This window comes from Pholcus phalangioides, unplaced genomic scaffold (genome assembly GCF_987345545.1).
Source record: "Pholcus phalangioides strain wild (caught in Gottingen) unplaced genomic scaffold, Ppha-v1.0 ptg000018l_1, whole genome shotgun sequence".
NCBI lineage: Eukaryota > Metazoa > Arthropoda > Arachnida > Araneae > Pholcidae > Pholcus > Pholcus phalangioides.
Window position 1 is genome coordinate 5896368 of NW_028301611.1, and position 22835 is coordinate 5919202.

General features: G+C 38.1%; 1 protein-coding gene across 4 annotated transcripts in view; it reads right to left on the bottom strand.

Annotated features, from left to right (window-relative positions):
- LOC149071617 (rho guanine nucleotide exchange factor 28-like) overlaps window positions 1–22835 on the bottom strand; it is a 270366-nt gene that overhangs the window by 198769 nt on the left and 48762 nt on the right. Inside the window, exon 1 of one of the 4 annotated variants that reach the window (XM_089247793.1) lies at window positions 20434–20756. The exons of the other annotated variants lie outside the window; for them this stretch is intronic. The gene's annotated coding sequence lies outside the window, so the exon portion shown is untranslated. Of the gene's footprint in view, window positions 1–20433; window positions 20757–22835 lie in introns of those variants that run through there. 4 annotated transcript variants of the gene reach the window in all.

Here is a 22835-nt window from a genome sequence, read left to right on the forward strand (position 1 = left end):
ATTATACACATTGCATTGACCTACATTTCCGAAAATTTTATTTGTATTTGGAAATTTAAAAAAAATTGAAAAGAACTGTTTTTTAACGAAACAAGAGTGTTTCGAAATAACAAGAAATATTATCAATATCGAGAAAAATTCCTTAAGTTGCGTATTCAATGTGGAACAAAATAAAAATAAATAAGAAAAATGAAATCTTGATAGAAGAGAAGTGAAGCATGAGTGAATAATTGAATTAAAAAGTTAAGATCTTGGAAAAAACAAACATGAATCAGTTTCGAAGAGAAAATAATTCATCTGTAAAATTGCTTGGAAAAAACGATCTAAACTGCAGCATTATCTCAAAGCGCGATTGTTAGCTGGAGCATTGTAAATAAAGCCATCATTTTGGCAGAATCGTCATAATGAAATGCCATTGTTAGGTGAAGCACTGGTTTTAGACGGCCAACTGTTGGTTGGAACATTGCTGGAAAAATTTTTAATTGGAACACTGCTGGAAAAATCATTGTTGTTTGGAACACTGCTAAAAAAATCATTGTTGTTTGGAACACTGCTGGAAAAATCATTCTTGTTTGGAACACTGCTGGAAAAAACATTGTTGTTTGGAACACTACTGGAAAAATGACTGTTGATTGGAACATTGCTGAGAAAAAAATGTTGTTGGTTGGAACATTGCTGGAAGAATCATTTTTAGTTAGAGCATCGATATGAGATAACCATTGTGAAATGGAACATTGCTGAAAAAGTCGTCAAAGATCATTGCTATAAAGATGGCTATTGTCAATTAGAAAATTTCTGGAAAAGCCATTGTTGGTCAGATCATAATTATGAAAGGTCATTGTTGGTCAGAACATAAAAATGAATTAACATTGTTAGTTAGAGCATAGTCATAAAAAGCCATTTTCAAGCGAAACATTGGTAAAAAAAAGGCACTGTTAGTTGGACTATACTAGTGACGAAAAGTCATTTTTAGTTGGAGCGTTGCCAGGAAAGAATTCATTGTTTTTTAAAGCCGTTATAAAATTATTTTTGGCTGAGGCATTATCACGTTTTATAGTATATTGTTATAACTGGAACATATCAATGAATTGTTAACTAGAGAACTGTGATGGAAAAGTTGACTAGAAAACCGATGAGAGATATCCATTGTGAACAGAAACATTGCTTGTCATTCCTACAGAGGGACATACACTTGGTGCGGGGGGGGGGGGGCAGAGAAGAGCTATGAGACTTGATTTTTGAAATATGTTCACATTAGAAGAACTCAAGTGTCGAGGGGATATGATCGAAAAACAAAATTTTCATCGGGAAAGATGGATAGGATGGATCATGAATTATTAATACACCGTCAATCAACTGCTTCGACAAGGGGACACCAGTATCGATTGGTAAGAAAAAATAATTCCAGGTTGTAGTGTCGCCGGGAGTTTTCCTCCAGTAGGGTTGCTAATAAATGAAATACCTTACCTCCGGGGGTCGTGAATTCTAAAACGACTGACACGTTTAAAAAAAAAATACGATAAACATGTTGGGGTAAATCAAGAATCTATCCATACTTAGATGAGCCAATCATAATCTTTTTTATGGGGGCAATGTATTATATATTAGCAAATAATCATTCGTTCTTGTGTTTTCCCCCGATAATTACTCTTATTTTGAATTGCTGTATTTTAGTCATACTTGACATCCGTATTTTGTATGGCATCTTTTCTGCTACCTCGTTGGGCTTTCTGCCTGTTGTGGCTTTTGTATTTTTCACCATGCTATGCAATCCAAATAATTTGCTACTGTATTCTGACGAAAAATCAAAATACGTCTGAAGCAGCATGTGAATCCATGAAGAATGAAGAGGCAGTAAAATAGCAAAGAATTGTAAATCAGCTCCGATGCAGCAATCACTATTATTCATTGAATATCTATTTGCGGTACCATTTCACGTTCGATATATCGCATACAAAGCCGAGATAATTAGGTCTACGCTGTCCATATACGACAGACACACACATCGAAATATATTACATGAAACTATTCAATGGACTCAATATCATATTTAGGAAAGATAATTCAAACAATAAAGGGGGAGCAATAGAACTAACTCTGAACGCATAGTCAAACGCGGTTATAACGACCTCGGTTCTAACGACACCTCAACTATAACATCAATAATTGATGGTCCTGGGTAATTTCCATAGAGAATATATTAATGAACCTTGCTTATAACGTCAATGAAATCGCAATGACCTTAGATATAACAATACATTTTTTCGTCCCTTTGTTTCCATTTTTGTGGCGTTACCTTCAGAAATATTTGAGCTGATCACATTCAGGGAATGCCCGTCTGTTGTTCTATTGATGCTTGGCGATGCAAAAGAGATCTGCTGTATTACGTGTTTGACGCCCCCCAACTTGTTCATTGATTAATATGTTCGTTTATGGAAATCAATCCCGTATTTTTCTGCCCTTTCCGACTTATGTTCTTATGAAAATTTCCTGATTTTTTCAGCAAAACTTATTTCAATTCTTTTTCACACGAACATTCATCACACACATGTGCCGCCATGTGTCTAAACTTTTTTTTTCGTGAATACATCAAAATCCCCTGCAGACTTGTTGCAACACTTTATTTCTCGCCAAGGTCGGTTATCTAAGCAATAATTAGGAATTTAGTTGAAACTGGTTACATTTTTCAGCGAGAATTGACGATAGTCCATGCTTATTATTCCAATTTACCGCATTTTTGCCAATAAATGGGTCAGGTCGCCCTGAATGTTTTAAAAATCCATGTATTGCACCTTACTGTATTTTTCATACTTGTAGGTTCCTGAAAACGTCAACCTCGGTTGTAAAGACAAGATTTTATAGAATAATTTTCGATTTCGTTATAACCGAGTTTGACTATATCTACCAGAGAAGCGGTAAGCAATAATTGACAATTTCGCTCACCATTTTTCAGCGAGAACTGTTAATAGGCCGGGCTTATTATCCCAATTTACCGCACTTTTCTCAACAAAAAAAAAGTCATCCGGATTATTTTGAAAATTCATGTATATTGTACCTGGCCGTATTTTTCACACTTTAAAAACTCCTGAAAACATCAAGTTCGGTTATAACAATAAAATTTCACAGAATAATCTCCGATATCAAGGCAACGTAGATATTATACCCAGGTGAACTCGGAAAGAAAAGCCTGGTCTTCACCGGGACTCGAATCCAGGTCCTCTTGCAAACCGGGCATGCTACCATCTACACCACTGAAGACGCGACCCTACCTTCCTTATTGAGAGGCTACTAATGCCTCTACTTCAGCGCCTCACGCCACAGCGCGAGAAATAAGGGAGGCAGGGTCGCATCTCCAGTGGTGTAGATGGGCAGCATGCTTGCCTGGTTTGCAAGAAGGCCTGGGTCCGTGACCAGGTCACTTTTCTTTCGGGTTCATTTCGACATGATATCCGAAAAAATATCTGCTTCCTTGATATATTAGGCTGAGAAACAGCTGTCTGTCTATCCGTCAATCCTCAATGTCGTTACAGTTTGATGACTGCATCTACCGGAGAAGCAGCTCGTGTTCGCAACCGAGGAATGAGTACGAAAAACATCGGGCTCGCAGTGTATCTGCGGGCCCCCTTTGAAAGAGGCATGGAAAGTCGAGGACGTAAGCACGCAGGCAAGTAAAATATATAAAAAAAAATTTGTTCACAGTCAAAAGGCAATGGGGAAAAAAAAAAATTCCAAAAGGAAGAAAAAACATCATCGGCCACGACCGGAAGCGCCTCACTCCTCCATCATCCCCTTTTACCCAAGACATCTTCACAGGTAAAGAGATGGGAAAAGACTCAGGTGCGACGTGCAAAGTAATAAGAAATAAAAATCGCTCGACTGGTTTCACGATAGATCCACGAGAAGAAACCTGGGAAAACAGATAGCATTTCATTTCTTCTATAGGTAAATTCAAGGAAACCTCATAACTTTACTAGTTTTATTGATTCAATGCATGCTGCACAGTGGCGTATGCGATATTTCTCAAGCAACAAAGGTAAATTCACTTTCATGGATAGGGATTATAGCTGGCCTTAAACACGACTTGGTTATGGACACTGCTAGACTGGATATTCACCTTTCTTTTTTTCGGATTCGCAAGCAACCATCTATACCAGGGGCGTACAATTTCCGGCACGCGAAAGGTATTCCGGTAGAAAAATATCATGAGTAAAGGGCTACTTCAGCAAACACCAACTCTGGCCATATCGCTATATTGCAATTTACTGCCATTAGTGAGATGGGTTGGAAGTGAAGGCGATGTCTATCGGTGGTCGCCTCGAGTTATCCTCCCTTGGGTTCGAACCAGGGACCCTGACAACAACCTTCACGATGGTAGACGAGCATCTTACCATCATGCCACTCAGGCACTAAGAGGGGCCGACCATAATTCCTTCACAAGCAAATCGGGAACCATAAGGGCCATCACCAATCATTGTCAAAAAATGTCGAAATCTTAGTTAGTCAATCTTAGTAACTTAGTTGCCAATTATAGCCAAAAAAAAAATTATCGAAGGGAATGAAAGTTGCCAACTATCGCTGAAACTGCTGAAAAATCATCAATGGCGGGAAATCAAGGGCTACTGCAACTCACGATTGGTTAAAATTTAATTCACCAATAGAAGAACCTACACGTTTGACAAATATGTGAAACGACATACGAGGACTTGTATGGAGATAAAAATTTCATATGCCATCAAGTTTCTGCCCACGTCCAAGAAGCTGTATCACTGCTGCAGAAATTCACGCAGGAAAAAATCTTGATGGCAAATGAAATTTCCATCTGCATACACGTCTTCATCTGGAATCAAAAGGTAAAGAGCCTAATGTACCCTCCATACAGAGTAGTCTTCTGTGATCCATTGGTTATTTTTTTGGTTGCAGCAGCTGAAGACTTTTTTTTTTGAAGGTGGAAAACGCAGATTGGATCAAGAATTCGGCAATGTCCATCAAACATCATCGATTATTCAGGGGTTTCGCAATATTTGATGATTGTACCTGATGCTGATCCAGTCAAAAGATTGTGGAGTCGAGCTGAAAAAAACATCAATTGCAAACCAGCTGCTATTGGCTCTACAATAGCGAAGATGGGATTCATGGCTGAGGTCTGATCTAGATCGGTGCAGAAGACACTAATTCGATGTCTTCATGCATAAAATAAATGGCCAAGGCCAAAGATAGTCACAGTGCAACGTATTCATACGATATCAGCACGTTTTTTTCCATATTGTCCAAGCAAATACACGCGTAATTTTGGGTTTTTCAGAAATGTCCCGTTTTTCTACCCGTATTGCGAAGACTGGACGATTCTGAGTTGACATACATAACGAGGAAACACATACAACACGAATTCGATCAAGTTGATGTAAAAATTTGCATGAAAATGTTCATGTAATAATTCAATCTCAAGTTACATGTTCTAAATTTTTGAGAAAAAAAAACAACTTTCGGGGGGTGTTTCAATTTTTTGAAAAAGAAGAAAAAGTGATTTGACACTTTAAGAAACATTCCGTCTACTTTATGCAAATCTTTTGCCGCCGATATGCTCAAAAACCTCTTATTAGATGAAAATGCAAATTACACAACCGTTCCCTCAATCTGGGCTCTCCAGCTTGAGTTTTCATGAACTGCTCTTGTAAATTTCTGCGGTGTACTAATTTTGTGAAAAGTACGTATAATGACATAGCTGCACGGAAAAAACCAAGAAGAAAGCAGATCAAGGGAAAAAATATTAGAAAATGCACTTAAAATATTCGCATTATCCTATTCTCTATAGGGGTATAATATCCCTTCCAGGAGAAGGAACATTCCTCTCTTATTAAGAATGTCCCTTCGAATGGAGGTTTGTGTGTGCGTCTGCCTGCATAGAATTTTATGAACCCCCCACCACCTGTGATTTGAGAATTGTTTTTTAATACAAGGCCCATTCCATCAAAAATTAAAGAAAGAATCATTACACTTACGATTTTTTTTTTTTAACGGAACGGGAAAAACACCAAAATACCACCGATCTCATAATAGAACCAAATGCCAAGAGTAAAGACCTAAAAATACGAATTTTTATATAATTTGCAGAGCTGTTTTGGAGCCTACACAACCGCACACGGACAAATAAGAGGAGGGGAAACTGCAGCTACGCACACAAGCGTGCGTGAAACAGTCTTCAGGCTGCTGCTGCTGCTACTACCATTCTAGTTACTTTTAATAATTTTTTTTTAATATCAAAAATGAAAATAACGGATCAACGTAATATGAGTCAAGGAAATAAACAACGTCATGGAAAAACTCGAACATATTCCAAATAGGTAAAATAAATACAAGAACCTTCTAGAGAGGGAGAAATAACCACGTATCCGATGTCTCAAACTCAAATAACACACGCACACGAAAAAAAAAGCCAAGCACTTTAATGTATGTACGTACGCATATGCTTACATCACGGTCGTATGAGTCATAAGTGTTTTGGGAATGCAAGGTGTATAGTGATATACGTGCGTAGATGCTCCACCGATACCGATGCATGCAATTTTTATTCTATTTTTTTTTTCTCATTATTACTTAACGTCCGTTAGGTGGCGTTGAAGAAGCTCCGGATTATTTCGTGCAAATTTATATACGGCATTTGGCTAGTCCGTTCACATCCTATTAAATCAGAGGTTCTAAATATATGCGTCGCGACCCAAGCTTGGGTCGCAGGGATTTCCGAAATGCTTCTTAAAAAAAACCCATTTACAGCCAGGGGCTCTTGAACTATGGGTCACAACCCAGACTTGATTCGCAGGTGCTTCCGAGATGGGTCGTAAAAATCCACTTACAGTCCTGTTATAAATGCACTTATTGCGTCATTGGTTTCACAAATAAACAGAAAACAAACGTCCCATGGGTCGCGCAGTTGGTCTTGGGTCGTCGCTGGGCTAGTCCGTTCACATCCTACATGAACAGATTCACATTCTTCTTAAGGATCAGCCGACGCCGCAAGCTATTGACGTAATAACCAAATTTCACCGTATATATTCTCGTAATAAAAATTCAGGTGTATATGTTACTGCCAAAGCCAAAAGTGTGGCCAATTCGCGAAATGGCCGAAGTAAAATTTTTACAAATGATTCGAGCTTTGGCCGGCCATTTCGCGAAGTGGCCGTAGATCCCTGACCAAGGTTCGAAGTGTTGATGTAAGACAGTCCGGTAGGCGCTTAAACCCATTTTTATCATCGCCAACGTGTGTATACATGGCTATACAGTCGAATCCCGTTATAACGAACTCCAAGAGACCAGAGAAATAACTTCGCTATAACGAAATTTCGTTATAAAGGAATTCCACGATTTTGCATTGTTCCTATGAAAACGTATCTGGGGGATTAGAAAAATGTTCGTTAAAACGAGATTTTCGCTATAACGGTATTCGACTGTATACAGCAGCTGCATTGAATTAGCTTCATATGACGAGAGAGAAAAAGAGGGAAAATTTGGCAGAAAAAAACAACGAAAATAATGTAACAGTTTTTTGTGTCAAATTTTGAAGAAAAAAAGATGACTGGGGTTTGATGGGTTGCCATAGCTGAAGTAGCCGTAATTAAAACTAAAAAATACGCAAACTTGACGATGACCACGAATCATGTCTTTTGTTATCGGACTTTGGCCAGAGATCGCCGGACACTTCTCGAACTGGCTGGCCAAAGTCCGAAATTCGTACATTGGCCAAGTCATGTTACCACGAAATTGGCCAATTCAAGAACTGGCCAATTTCGGGCGTTGGCAGTAACATATACAATTCTGAGACTTCCCACGAGATATATATAAGACTTCCATCTTCTATGAGTACGAATTCAGTTCCCGTACGTATTTCGGAAGTTTGTATAATCATTTCTTTGTCCATTCAAACCAATTCTTATTCGGGCAGGACTAAAGCCTCTAGAACGGACAACTCACCGATTGTCTCTCGAGTTCATTCCAATAAAACTACAAGACACGATAAAGACCAAAATAATGAATGAAGACAAAAATTGCGTCCTACTGACACGTGCCCGTTTCCCCCCCCCCCTTTTCTAATCACATGACCGCAAGCGATTGACAATGGACAAAAATGGGCTGGTAGCATGTCCAGGAAGATGACAATTCAACGAATGACCCAGTGTGTGGCATTTCTCTCTCTGGCTTCCCTTTTAGAGCTGAGGAATGCCATGGAGATTGGAATCAAACAATAACGAACATAATAATGAACAGAGTTATATCAGTTTATCACACACACACACATGCGCGGGACATTCATTCTTCTCTTGAGAATTAACAGTGGTGGGCGACTAAACGGGTCACTCCTTAAATCGATTCATAATTTTTTTCTATACACGCTTCATTTCTTCATAAAAGTAGTGAAATTCATTACGTACAAACACGAATGTTTACGGATACGGTAAAAAAAAAAACGCATATAACTGGAGAAACCGCGTGACACCCAGGCTCTGTTGCAAAAAGCAACGTAAGTACTTCGGCCCCCCAGGTGGGGGGGGGGGGGGTACGCATATTACTGTACCACGTCCTTATAATGCAGTAGTTCACAAATCACAAACTTTTTGGCTATGCCCCCCATCTAAGCATTAAAAAAAATTCTGATGCGGCTTCCCCTCACTCTTTCGGCATAGGGGGATCCAGAGAGAGAGCCCCCCCCCCATTCACTCTAAAAACATATAACCGTATTCACCTCGTCCCGTATCGCATCAGCCAGCATGCGTAAAAATTGAGACACACTAGAATGTTGGGGTCCACTTTACCGCGCACCAACTCCAGTCGTCACCATACAGCAATTTCCAACCGATGGAATTCGGTGGGGGAAATAGGACGCCATCTATTGGTGGTCGGCCCAGGTTAGGTGGGCAAAGAACTTGTTTTCGATGTTCTTTCCCTACATCGAACCCTGGTAACCTTCACGGTGGGAAACGAGCATCTTACTACTGCACCACTGGGACGATTCGAATTTCCTTAGGCATCCAGCTCGTACGGTGCATCATCGAACAGGGAAGCTTATGGAAGTCTTCAAACTCGGTACGACCTGAGAAAATGCATCTACCTCGGTCAGTCAGTCAGATTCGAATTTCCAGGCATGCTGGTCTCCCCCGATGTTTCCCGCCATGCCGGCAAATGTGGAAGAATACGATATTAGCATAGACAGGAGGATTGGCTCTCGTCCGCCCCCCCCCCTTTCCGTTCACTACACACACCCTCAGTGATCGTGTGGATCACTGACACCATCCATCGTCCGAAGAGCCTCCTGTATCCACTTCTGAATACAGGCTCCTCGTAAGTGGGGGGGGGGGGGGAGGAGAGAGCGATAAACGGAGGGTGTGTATAAAGGACAGGTGGGGTGAATTAACATTTCTAGTCTCCCACCTATGCCAATAACTAAAATATTTAACAGAACGGTGGAATTTTTACACCCACCTTTCCACTTGTAATCGCCAATGTACAAATGGACCACGCACCCACTTCCTTATGAAGACGATCAAAACAGATTAATATTCATCATCTAATAATGCAAAATGTTGTTTTTTTTGCATCTTATCTCAAGGACCCCCCTGAAACCTCGCCGTGAACCCCTGGTAAAGAACATTTCATTGGTGAAACGTGACATCCAATGTGAAAGAGAAAACAGTTGAAGTACAGTAGCCAGCGGGGAAAAAAAGCAAATGAAATTTCACAATACAGTGAAACTTCGTTATAACAATACTTTGTAGACTAAGAAAAAATATCGTTGGGAGGGGGATTATAGTTATATCGAGAAGCAGCAGTTTAACATTAGGAGACATTTCCAAAAAAAAGACAAAAAAATATCGTTGTAGGGAGGTTTCACCGTATGTAATAGAAAAATGAAATTCATCAAAACTGATTCGACGGTGAGATCTCTAAGAAATGCAAAAAGAATTTCACTATTAATCACTCATTTTCAAATCCCCCCCCCCCGTCCCCAGGGGCGTGGGCTCCACGTTGGGGGAGCTGCTGTTCTAAAATCTTCAACGAAAAAGTTTTCTTTAATTCATGCAACGGTACAATGAACAGGTTAATCGTGCTATAGAAGCAGCTTCAATAGTGGGAAATTTCTCACAGTTTTAGTTATTGTGGCACGTTAATGATAGCGGGAAGAAGCAAAAGGTATCCAGAAACCCAAAACAAGCATTAATAACAACTATAATAACTCCACCAGCAGCACCAATCGATGCGGATGCCATTTAAACAATCTTCGGGTTCCTATAAGTATCTCACGCGGTATGGCGCACTATACTATTATATTTACTGATAGGATTGAATGCGGTTTGTAAGAAAAGCTCGGAAAACTGCAAAAATAGATTTAGCTGAGGTGGGCTAGTAATAAAATAAAAAAATTCCCGCGGTTTTTCCGAGAGTGGGCGTGAGAGCATTTCCAGGGCGATTATTGCCACGCTTAATTAACAAATCTATACACATCACAAAGATTACTACGAAGACTCTCTGTGCGAAAGGAAATTGAGCGCTTCTGGAGATTATCCATGTGGAGAAAAACTGGAAATACGTTTCACTGCTGGTTGATACGGGATAAGTAAGAAAAGAAGGAATAAATTGGATCAATTAGTGAACTTTCCTTGCTGCTGGAACGCAAATCCCTTTAACAATACCCTATTATACAAAAGGCGTAATCAAATTATATCAAGCGGTACGCTGCCCGGTGAGAAAGGAAGTAGCCATAAGCCAGTTGGCTTAAAGTAGTTTCGTTTTTCAATCCGTCTTAAAAAATTTATAGTTTTTTTTAATGCAAACCAAATGATATGCTTGTTGACAAAACAAATACAGTAGAACCTCGATTATCCGAACATATCAGGATGTTCACAAGGGTGTTCGGAAAAGTGAAAGGTTCGGTAAATCGATTACAAAACTTATTCGATAACGCAAAGGAATAAATTGAAATTCGGACAAATGATACCTTCCAAAAAAAAACCATGATAAGAACTTTTTTGTTGTCAAGAAGACGCACTCCCCTCTCTCATTAAAGCGCACCCATAGGGTTACGATGAGTGAGTTCGTGAGGCGAAAGAAGCAAAGATGCCAGACAAATCTGCTCCTATTCACGCGCTTTTTTGCTTGTCAATCGTTTATAACTACATAAACTATATCCGAATCCGCCGCACTTACATCTGTAGCTCACAAGCCCCGTTCACATGTGCAAGATTGGGGGGTCGCTTTGGTGATAATTACCGGCATGACAACTTTTTTCCCCTCGTAGGGAAGAAAAAGGTGGTAGAGAAGCTCATCAAAAAAAGCCCATCTTTCTTGGGGTGGATTGGAGGTCGACACCGACCTTCTGTCCCATAATCCTTTGCGCCGCGAAAACTGCTATAAGCTCCTTCGTGTACCATCTTGAATCAATCACTTCCGTTCAACCTACGTAACCAGTGACGACTTCCGGAAAGAAGCGGGGGGATTACCGGCATAAACTTAACGTCATGTGAACGGTTTGTAGCGAAAATCCCCGTTACCGGGAACTTCCCGGGATGTTTTATTGTACATGTGAACGGGGCTACAGATACATTATGATGCTGATTTTCGCTATCTGCTGATTATATATATAGTCCGTTTATCCCTTTTTTTCTTTCCCTCTACTGTGGAGGGATCACCACCACCACAATCCTTACATCTCAGAACCCCCTCTGGCCATTTTCTTCATTTTCCTTTTTTCAGTACGTGTGGACATCTCTTCCTCCACCCTCTTCAGTTTTTCTTCCTAGTCGCAATTCTTGGACCTCGTACCTCTTCGCTCCACTATTAACGCAGCCTGAGCATTCAAAACGTCATATTTCCGGCGGTTTTTTTCCCCAAGGACATTTCACGTTCATGCATCTAGTGGGGGGGGGGCGATAAGTGATTGCCTTCTCCTTAACACAGAGTATATTTATAAAAATACAAGGAAGAGAAATACTCTTTATTTCTCTATCATTCAAACTGCACGTATATGCCTATGCAACCCACGAAGCGAAGAGTATATTTTTATGGGGAAACGAATGGTCGGTAAGGGTGAAATTCGTGAATGCTTTGTATATTGGTCATGTCAATGAGCAGGTCGGATCGTCAACAAAAAATAACGGGAACAAAAGCGACGAAAAATTAGTCAAGCTGGTTCTTTTTCATCGACGTTATAAGCAAGGTTCATTAACACTATTCTCTATGGGAATCAGCCCCAACGTCCAATTATTAACGTTGCAGCCGAGGTGTCGTGAAAACCGAGTTTGACTGTACAAGGCATCTCCGATCCCGCCCAACCCTTTGGGAAAGAGCACAAACCATCCCAAGATGGGTCTCTCCAGGAGGTCAGCGATTAAGTCCGTCTGTACAAGGCATCAAGGTGGGCGATATATCCTGTAACTGTCACTAAGGGTGAGCAACCCCTCAATTTTAACTGAAAGTCTTATCGCAGCGACTTAATGCGAGGTCTCTTTGATTTCATTATAACCGAGGTTGAATATAATTCGTCAAGTTTTGAAATCATTCAATTTCATAATTTTACTACTACTGGAACCTTCAAAGTATCATCCAATGTAATTCTTTTTCAAACTTTTATCCTTAGCGATACCAACCATAAAAGTTTTCGTTGAGAGAATCACGTGACAGAAACGTCTTGGAAGTTTCCAGGACGATTACGTCTCATTGGAGGAAAAGAGTGGAAAAGCGCTTCCGCGATACGTATTTTTTTTATTGGAAATGAAACTTAAGGCGGATATCCTTTTAAACCTCCCTTTCCCATTAACTAGAACAGCAGCAGCGGGGAACGCTAACGAGCGTTTAAAAACAATTTTTTTTTTTAGCATGGATGTTTAAAACACGGATCATTAACACTACGAGGTCAAAGTCACTTACACATCAAATCAACAACACCCCAGTAAGTCTAGGACACAGAAAGAAAAAAACTTTCTTTTGACGAGAATTTCAATATTATTATTGGATCTCCAAACGTCAAAAAAAATAAATTATTTTTTCACAAATTTCATTCAGCTACATTGTAAAATAGTAGGAGTAACATACAAGGAAAGGGAAAAAAAGGGAAGGATTACTACAGATTTTTCCCTTTCGAAGAAACGGATCAAAATCGGTAGAAATTCCAATTTAGATAGACAAAATGAGATAAAGAACAGATTTTCCCCCCTCCCTCTTTTCCATTAGAATCTTCAAGAATTTGATGGTTCGTTGAACAAAAGTGAATTCTTAGCTCTTTCTTGATATAATCGCAGAATTTTTACGAGAAAAATCGCTTCTACATGTAAAGAGAAATAGAAGAGATTTAAAAAAATAATGAGATATATTCAGTAGTACAGCTCAGTTAATACGAGCCTTTCGGAAACCATCTTTAATTCGATATTTGAATAAATTAGAAACTTTATGCCTTTTTTCATAAAAGCAATCAAATAATGAATTTAAGTTAATAAGGAAAAATAAATAAATTTAAAGTTAGATGTAAATTCCCCAAAAAAAAAAAAATTTTGGCTGGTGCCTATTTTTAGATTTGTCAAGCTCTGATATAATTTAGATGCCGTCCTATGTGTTATACAAAATGCATACCTGCAAGCATGGCATTTTACTGGCAAACCGTTAATCCTAGAGGCATACTTCCAGTTAGAAAAAGTACCCAAATAACGTGTAGAACTTAGATACATCATTCATATTGCGAGGGGTTGTTTAGTTATTAAAATAAAATAACTTTTCGATCACCCTTTGCCTAAAAACTCAATTGGAATGTTTTTGCCCGTGTCTCTCGTAATTTCAAAAATAATCCACCTTTCTAAGTACAATATTCATCAAGATATTCGAATTGAAAAAACGGGGGAAAGGTGGGGGAACTGCATTAAATGAGGGTAAATCCGCATTAAGCATAAAAACGCAAAATTTATCATTTTTCCAAAAAAATTATATATTGTACGGGCCTTATAGAGAATCAGAAAGGAATAAAAGTTTTGCGATTCTAAAATTGCAGAAAATATTTTTGACGTTACTATTTATTACATTTGTCTTCCACTCAAAAATGGTGTAAAAAATAACCATCGCAAAAAATACGGGACCCACTGCTGCCATCTATAAAATAAAAGCTATACCATCTGTTATATTTTCTTAACAAATTATTTGTTGGTTTCAAACCGGTATGCAGCGTAAACACGAAATGTGGTGTGATCCTACGTATCATTTTCCTTTATGCTGCATAGTAGTACATATTTCTGATGTACCAAAATACTGGTTAATACGCTGTAATGTTTGTCACAGAGATTATTTTTTGTAAACAAAAAAAATCATATTAATCGGTATTTTGGCGCATGAAATTTACACCGGTAAGTAGAATTATATACATATATTTTTTTTTTCCATGTCACATGTCATTCATTTTCTTTCTGCACATCGGTTTAAAACCAACAATCATTTTATTTTGCGCATTGTAAAAGTTAATTGTGATTTTAATAAAATAGATGGCAGCAGGAAGGGGCGGTTCTAGCTTCAAGCGGTTTCTCGTATGAAAATACCAAAGCATAAAAATATGTGTCAGAAAAGGTAGGAAATATATTTCCCTCCAATTTCTTTTTTTCGCAAATTAATTCTCCCAATTATGCCGCTTCGCGAAAATTTTCACACAATTTCAGCAGTTGAAGAACACTGAACTAAACTGTACAAGGCCCAAGTTTTTAGTGCCAACAGGTAATTTTGTCCATTGCCTTACAACCTGACACTATAATGCCTCCTGAATTTTTTTTTTTCAAGATGTCCCGGTTTTTATCATGATTTATCCCGGGATTTCAGTCCCATGATCTGATTACCCTATCCTATGCCCGCGCCTGCCCAAGTCCGGTCCCGTACCGTAATCGGTTATGGTTATAAACCCTTGTGCCAAAAAAACAAAAATCCAGTCCAATCCTATAAGCGAGGTGAATTGTGACCAAGGCCGGAATTACACTATAAAAGTCCTTTTAAAAGATTTGAAAAATGCTACCAATAAGATCATCGGTTGCATTTTCTAGAATGTAACCAATAATCGAATTGGTGGCATTTTTCGAGTTTTATAAAATGACTTATCAAACATTTATAGTGTATCTCGACCTTTGTCACTTCTTTTCCGACGCCAACAGAGCGGAAAATTATATTTAGCGGTTTGGCTAATTTTAGTTTTATTTTGTTAATGGTGACCATATTCCTTTTGAATTTCTTTCAGAATCTCAATTTAAAAATGAAATACGTACATCTCCCTTTCAACATTTTTTATGCAAATAAATCAATTTCTTTCAAAATTTTTCAAAGTAAATCCAGTGATATTTTTCGCGCACGAAGTTACAGATGCACGAATCAATATTTTAAAGTAAATTTTTAGAGATTTGTCCTGCCCTGATTTCAATAAAATGTCACACTCAATAGGTGGACGAATGCATAAAATTATCATAATGTTACTTACTTTCGCATACTTAAACCTTTACGGATCCAACAAGTGAAATTTAATACAAAAAACAGAGAAAAAAAAAGATTTTTTTGATTATCGTATTAACGAGATTCGATTGTATAAGAGAATACAGATGAACACGAAATGATGATACGAATATTACAATGCATTCAAAATGATTTCGTTCAGCTGAATGAAATGTTAGTAGGCTGGTGAGGAAAAACAAATATATTTCACCTAATTCCTAAAGCCGAGTAATAAACATTTAATATATGGCTATAGACATCATTTAAAAGTGAGCTAGATATGAAAAATTGTTTTAATGTGGGCTCAAAAAAAAACAAAAAAAACGTGAAATCCACCGCCACGTGAAACAGCGCTCTACTTTTCACAAATAAAGAGAAATGGGTGAGTCTAACTTACAGCAAAATGAAATGAAAAAAAAAATCACATTAACATGGTTTTTTTATTACATTTTCCCCATTCATGCGACAAAAGGAAAACTTACAGTAAGATTAATAAAATCCTTTTTTTTCTCGGATAATGCATTTAGAAAAATGCCAGTTTTTGTTTATGAATACATATTAAATTTGAATTTTCTCCAAATTCAAATAAAAAAAGTCATCCGCACCCACAATTAAGTAAAAGAAATATTAATATATCATGAATGTCACAGAGAAACGATCTCATTTATATACACCGCAAGGGGTTCGTAAAGGAGAAAATTTCGCCACGAAAACGAAATAAAATGAAAATCTTTTGTATAAATGAAGTCCTTGACTAGGGCGAAAGGAGATAACAACGCAAAAGAAACTGCAAAAGGGTTAGTTTGGGTCACATGGAGATTAAGAGAGAGAAAAAATGCAGATATATAAGATATGGATATTTCACACTTTACTACACAGCGTGAAAAACCTCTGTTGAAAATATTAAAATTACATTGTCAAAAGTTCCAAGAAATAGTCAAAAAATATGTTTAATACATGTTCAAGCAAACTTGATGATTATGGCTGGGACATCTCAAGGCTTTAATTGAGAGAATTTTTTTTTTTTGGTTTATTTTGCAATTATCAATGTTAATTAAATGTAAGTCATCAATCCAGTTTTCTCAGCTGAGCATTGCTCGATTATAGCTGTTAATAAGAAAAGCTATTTGGTTGTTATTGTAAGCTAGAAAGCGGTTTACACTGATCAAATAGCTGCATCAAAAGCGTTGTTATAAAGAAATTGTTCTATTGTTAGTTACAAAGATACAAATACAAATACAACGCCACAACAGGCAAAATGCCCAACGAGGTGGCTGATAAAAAGATGCCCATAAAAATATGGATGTCATATGTTTCAAAAATACAGCAACCCCATTAAAAATGCAATTAACACAAATTATAAACAATATATACACATGATAAAATATTATACAATGCCCATAAAGAATACTTATGGTTGTCTTATTCTAAGAATGGATAGCTTCTCGATTTACCCCAACATGTTTATCGTATTTCTTTTTAAACGTGTCAATTGTGTTACAATTTACTACCTCCGGGGGTAAGCTATTCCATTTATTAACAACCCTATTAGAGAAAAATTCCCTGCGACACCATAACCTTGCATTGTCCCTCACCAATCGATACTGGTGTCCCCTTGTAAAAGCGGTTGATTGGCGGTGTACTAAAAGTTCATGGTCCATCCTATCCATCCCATTGAAAATTTTGAACACTTCGATCATATCTCCTCGACCCCTGCGTTCATCCAATGTAAACATATTCAAAAAATGAAGTCTCTCTTCATAACTCAAGCCCTGTGTGCCAATAAGGACACGCGTAGCTCTTCTCTGCACCCCTTCAACCAAGTCTATGTCCCTCTGTAGGTATGGTCTCCAAAACCTTACCGCATACTCCAGTCCAGGACGAACTAAGCCTCGAAAAAGCGGAAGAATGACTTTAGGAGAACGCGAAGAGACCTTTTTGAAAATGAGACCAAGCATTCTATTCGCTTTTTTGACAACCGCTGAACAATGTTCAGAAAACTTAAGTCGCTCGTCAATGAGAATTCCCAAATCGGTGACTCTAGTTGCATCCGGGATAGTGACACCATTCAACTCGTAAGAGAACCGTGGGTTGTTCGAACCAAAATGAGCGACCATGCACTTATCTACGCTAAACGTCATGCTCCATTCATTTGCCCATGCTGCAATCTTGTCTAAGTTGGTCTGGAGCAACTCCCTATCGCTTTCATTCCCGATTACCCCCATTAGCTTCACATCATCTGCGAATTTGCTAGTAATTCCATCGATACCCTGATCGAGTTTGTCGATAAAAAGTGAAAAAAGTATGGGGCCAAGGACACTTCCCTGAGGAACTCCACTTGTGACGTCTGTCCAACCAGAGAATTCCCCGTTCACCATAACTCGTTGCGACCTATCTCTTAACCACGATAAAGATGTATCGTATTGTTATCAAGAATGCTGTTCCTCAATTGTTTCGCAAATTTAATTGTTACAAAAAAAACTTGTTTAAGAGAATGTTATTTTTCTTAATTGTTATTGTTATAAAGAACATTTATATCAAGAACGCTATTTCAAGAGCACTCTTATTTTATTTCTTTATTATTATTAATTATCTTTCTCTAAAGAGCACTGTTCCGTTATACTGTTGCCTCTCTCGAGGAATCACTGTTCAATTATTACTGTCATCCCGAAAGTACTGCTCAATTATCAATATTTTTAACTATCGTTGTTAAGAGCAGTTCAATTATGAGTCCTCTCAAGAGCAATGTTCAGTTATCACTGTTATCAGCAGCATTTTTAATAATCGCAGTTATCTCTCTCAACAGTACTGTTATCGCTTCCAAAAATACTGCTCAATTAACACCGTTATCCACAAATATTTCAAATTATCGCGGTTCTTTCTCTATCAAGAGTTCAATTATCAGTCACCCCTCGAGATCACTGTTCGATTATCACTTATCAGCAATATTTTTTAATCACCACTATTGTCATGACATGACCAGATTCACCCCGCCTCACACCTTTTGCAATCCACTATTGTCAAGAGTATCTCGTCCTACTGTTCTCTCTCAAGAGCACGGTTATAAAGAAAATTCTTGACCCTTTCAGCGGCAATCCCGAGATGTCTCGTCAAGCTTGATCTGCTTTATTTCAGTCACCCAGAAATAACTCGGGGGGGTTCTTAACACGCTTTTATTTCTAATACGGTAGTTACAATGTGGATTAGGAAAATTTTAAAAACCGCTTAAAGGGTTAAAACAGGTAGTTGAATAATGAACAGAAAGAAAATTTCTAAATTTAAAAAAAAAATTTATATGTCGATTTTAAAATTTCGAACGTCTACCATTAAAAATGGAAATCTTAAGCTTAACTGCAATTGTGGATCCCAAGCGACCAACTGATAACAGACACTCCCATTTCTTCTACTTTTTAAAGCCAATTCATGTTTGAAATTCAGCCCAAATAAGAATAGAACACAGAAAAACACTTACTGCTTCTTAGCTCTCTACCTCAGAAAATTCATTTCCACCATTACAAAAGAAAAGAAGACAGCATAAGTCTAATGATAATTCGATTTAAAAAAAATCAAACTAATGTGTGAAACATCACGTGATTTGAGTAACAACAACACGACTAACGCCATGTTTCACAAATGAAATGCGAATTTCTAAAGTGGAAAATTGTTCAACGAAGAGGATGTTTCAGAGCTACATATGAAATGCTATAATCAGAACTTTCAACACATTCTTGTAGCATGCAGGAACGTACGCAAGACATTCTTTAGTTCGAACGCGCTCTCCAGCGCGTAGCCTACACAAAAGCTTTACGAAAGACACTGAGCTCTTAACTTTTAAAAAACATGATTTTAAATTCAAGGTATGGAAATTTTGTTTTTTCGATCACTTTTGGAAGAACGCACGAAAAAAATTTCCATGAAGCGTACGCCACTGGTTACACATGGCCAGTATATGCAACATGCATTTACCAGGGCTGGATAAGCTCGAAGTCACCATGGCGACATAAAAAATTGGTATTGGAGCCCAAAATTTTGTGTAGTTACTATTGCAGGCTGAGAGCAGCACAAAATGTTTGGAATTTTTTTTTAATTGTGTCTTACCCAGGGTCTCTTACTCTCATCCAGAAATGGGGCCTTTTCTACGTATTGAATTTTTTGAGTAAATTTATAATGAAAAAAGTATATATATAAATAAGATCGACCTCTGAACCGCTGGACGGAGTTCTTTGAGCTTCGCTCTTATCCTGTTCTACACCGGGCCGCCTCGGCGTCATAATCCCGTAGGCTAAGACATGTCCTGGGATCTCCGTACTCAGCTGGAAGTAACAGCTCACCAATTTACTAATTATTGAGTACCAAATATCATCAGGTAGGCCCCTTATGGACGTGAGAACCCCCGGGATATGCCATTACTTCCTAGATACACCTGTATCTAGGAGGTAATGGATATGTCCGGATGAGCGTTAGGATGGTCTTGGTTTTCTTGGCGGTTGTGCTGGATTCTGAAAGTAGTAACACTTCTTCTCATCATATTTCACTTGTGAATGCGCTTTAATTTCTTTACATCTAAATATATTTTTTCAGCTCTCTGTGGCCCGAACTATCTCTCACGGCGCCTTCCACTTTATGTTCTCACTTTCATAAAATATCTCAAGTACCACAAGGGTTGCGAACCATGTACAGAAGCCCCAATGAAATATACTTTCATAATTATCAACAAGTAATAAACATAACTTTCAGACTTCAAACATGTTTAAAAACCATAAACACATCACATAAAAAAAATTCCACCTAATAAAAGATGACTAAACGAGACACTTAAGAATAAGGAACTACACAAGACACGAACACGGAAAGCAAAATCACAACACCATGGCTGGCGCGGATAGCGAAATATTCCCCCACAAACAACATTCCAAACACAAATAAAGTTCGGAAACTTACCTCGACGAAGGCGTTTGTTTCGACAGAATCAAGAACTCCTTTAAGATAATTTCAATAGCGCAGACACTATATAATAATTCACCGCATCCAACACACAACAACAAAACACACAACCAAAGCAGGTATTAAATCCATCGGGGTGGCAACGACAACACGATCCGCATCGTCCTAATACCAACCAAGCAGTTTCGTACCGAAATCGACACACACACACACACTAGCGGTGGTAGTTAGTTCTTTCCAACAGTGAACTGGTGGTTCGACGTACATACATGGAAAATAAAAATATAATAATAAAATAGTAATAACATAGAGAGAGAGAGAGAGAGACAGACAGGTGCTCACATTAGAAGGGAAAAAACTAGTATGAGTATGAGGATTTTTCTGTGAAGGGAATCCAAAAAAGAAAAAAATATATCCCTTCGGTAGGAAATTTTTTTCCTTTCCTGACATTATTTTTCCGCCACGTAACAAACACGTCAGCTTGTTGCTCCGCCTCAGCTGATCAACCAACCGTTCTGGGCTCTCTTCTTTCATACATGATGTGGCCCTACTTCCTCCGAGTTATTTTTTAACGTGTAAAAAAAACGTGACAGGGATTTCCTCCAAATTGGAGAACATGATATAGAAAAAAAAAAAGAGAGAGAGAGAGATGTGACTTAAGAATAGGGCTGGCCCGATTAATCGATTAATTGTTAATCACAGTTAAAAATTTCAGTTGAGTGAATCGACTAGATCAATCCGATTAAAATTTGCGTAAAAAGTTTGAACTTCATTTAACAAAACCGATTAGATGTCTTAAATTATGTATCTATATGCTGTGTAACATTTTAGATAAGTGACCGTATTTGAAAATATTTGAATCAATATTTTGATCACATTTTTCGGCATAGTGAAATAAATACAAGTGGATTCACCGAAAAATGGGGATGATTTCAGTTTCAAATTGAGTTTGATGGGAGTTTTAGAACAGCGATTCTCAACCATTGCAGTCCTGCGATACTCTAAGGGGCCACTCAGAGCAGAAAATCAAATGAAAGAGGAGCGATGACAAACCGTGAAATAATCTGGTAAAAATGAGATTTAAATTATTGAGAGTAAGCATGAAAATTGGTAGAGAGGCATTTCTAGACACGTAGAAAGCATCAGAAAAAATAACTTCACCCGGGAGAGGATGATGCTCTTAAGATGGCCCTACCAGAACCACCTCTTACTCCCCTAACCCCCCAGTTTTTGATATGGGAAGCTTTTAGTGGGTATTTTAACGTCAGCCAAGATCCACTCTATATTGCAGATTTGAAGTAAATAAGAAAATTCGAACCTAAAAGAAAGAAAAATATGATGGCTCATCAATAAGAGCTATATTTTGGAAAAAGTTATGTCATAATGAAATAACTCGCTGACAAAAAGGAACAATTTCTTAAAAATTGTGGGGCGGCAATGAGGCTATACACCCGGGAGGCAGGTGAGCTCAAGCCGCCCCTGCATGCATATTTATACACTAATTCTTGCACTTGCGAAGTCTATATGTCGTCGAATATCGACTCCTGACGTGATTAAGTAAGGTGTTAGCGTCAAGTCGACAGGAAAACAAACATCCTCCAGAAATGATCATTATCCAACCCGACTTTGATGTGATAATTACTCTTACATCATCAACGTTCTATCCGGTATGCCGGATACCGGTGGTAACGTTCGGAATCATTTTGTGAAATTCTCTCTTTGTGAATAATAGAATATAAATTTTACATCAATAATTTTCATGCCAGGAGGACCTTTTTAAATGTCAGATGCTGTAAAGCTGCACTGAGGACCGTAATGTTGTTCTGCCGTAGCGAGCACACGTTTGTCTGTATTGCGTTGTTTAAAAAAGCTACAGCAACTGGCGATTTAAAAAAAAAATCCAACATTATAACAATAGAGGAAAACGTTATCAAAGCCCACTGTCTAAAAAAATCATTCACGTAACAGTAGTTTCAAGGGAATCATCGTCACCAAGAGCACAGTCTGAAAACTATTGTGGATAAGAGCACTGTCTAATGAACTATCGTCCTCAAGATCAGTACACATATAATAGTATGTAAAAAGCTCATATCAACAGCACCCTCTAGAAAAATATTGTTGTCAAGAACATTGTTTGAATTGCCGTTTTCGCAAACAGTATTAACAAAAACTTCGTCAAGCATGCCAATTGTTGTCCACAGTATTGTCAAAAGCACAGTCAAGGATGCTTTGGTAATGCTGTTGTTTATATTATTGTTTGCACAGAGCACTGATGAAATCAATGTTTCATCAAGAGCATTGTTCGAATAATTCTTTAATCCAAGATATTTGCTCGAATCAGTGTTCCGAACCTGTCCCCAATCATCCCTTCTCAAAAGAAAAAAAATTCATCGCACTCC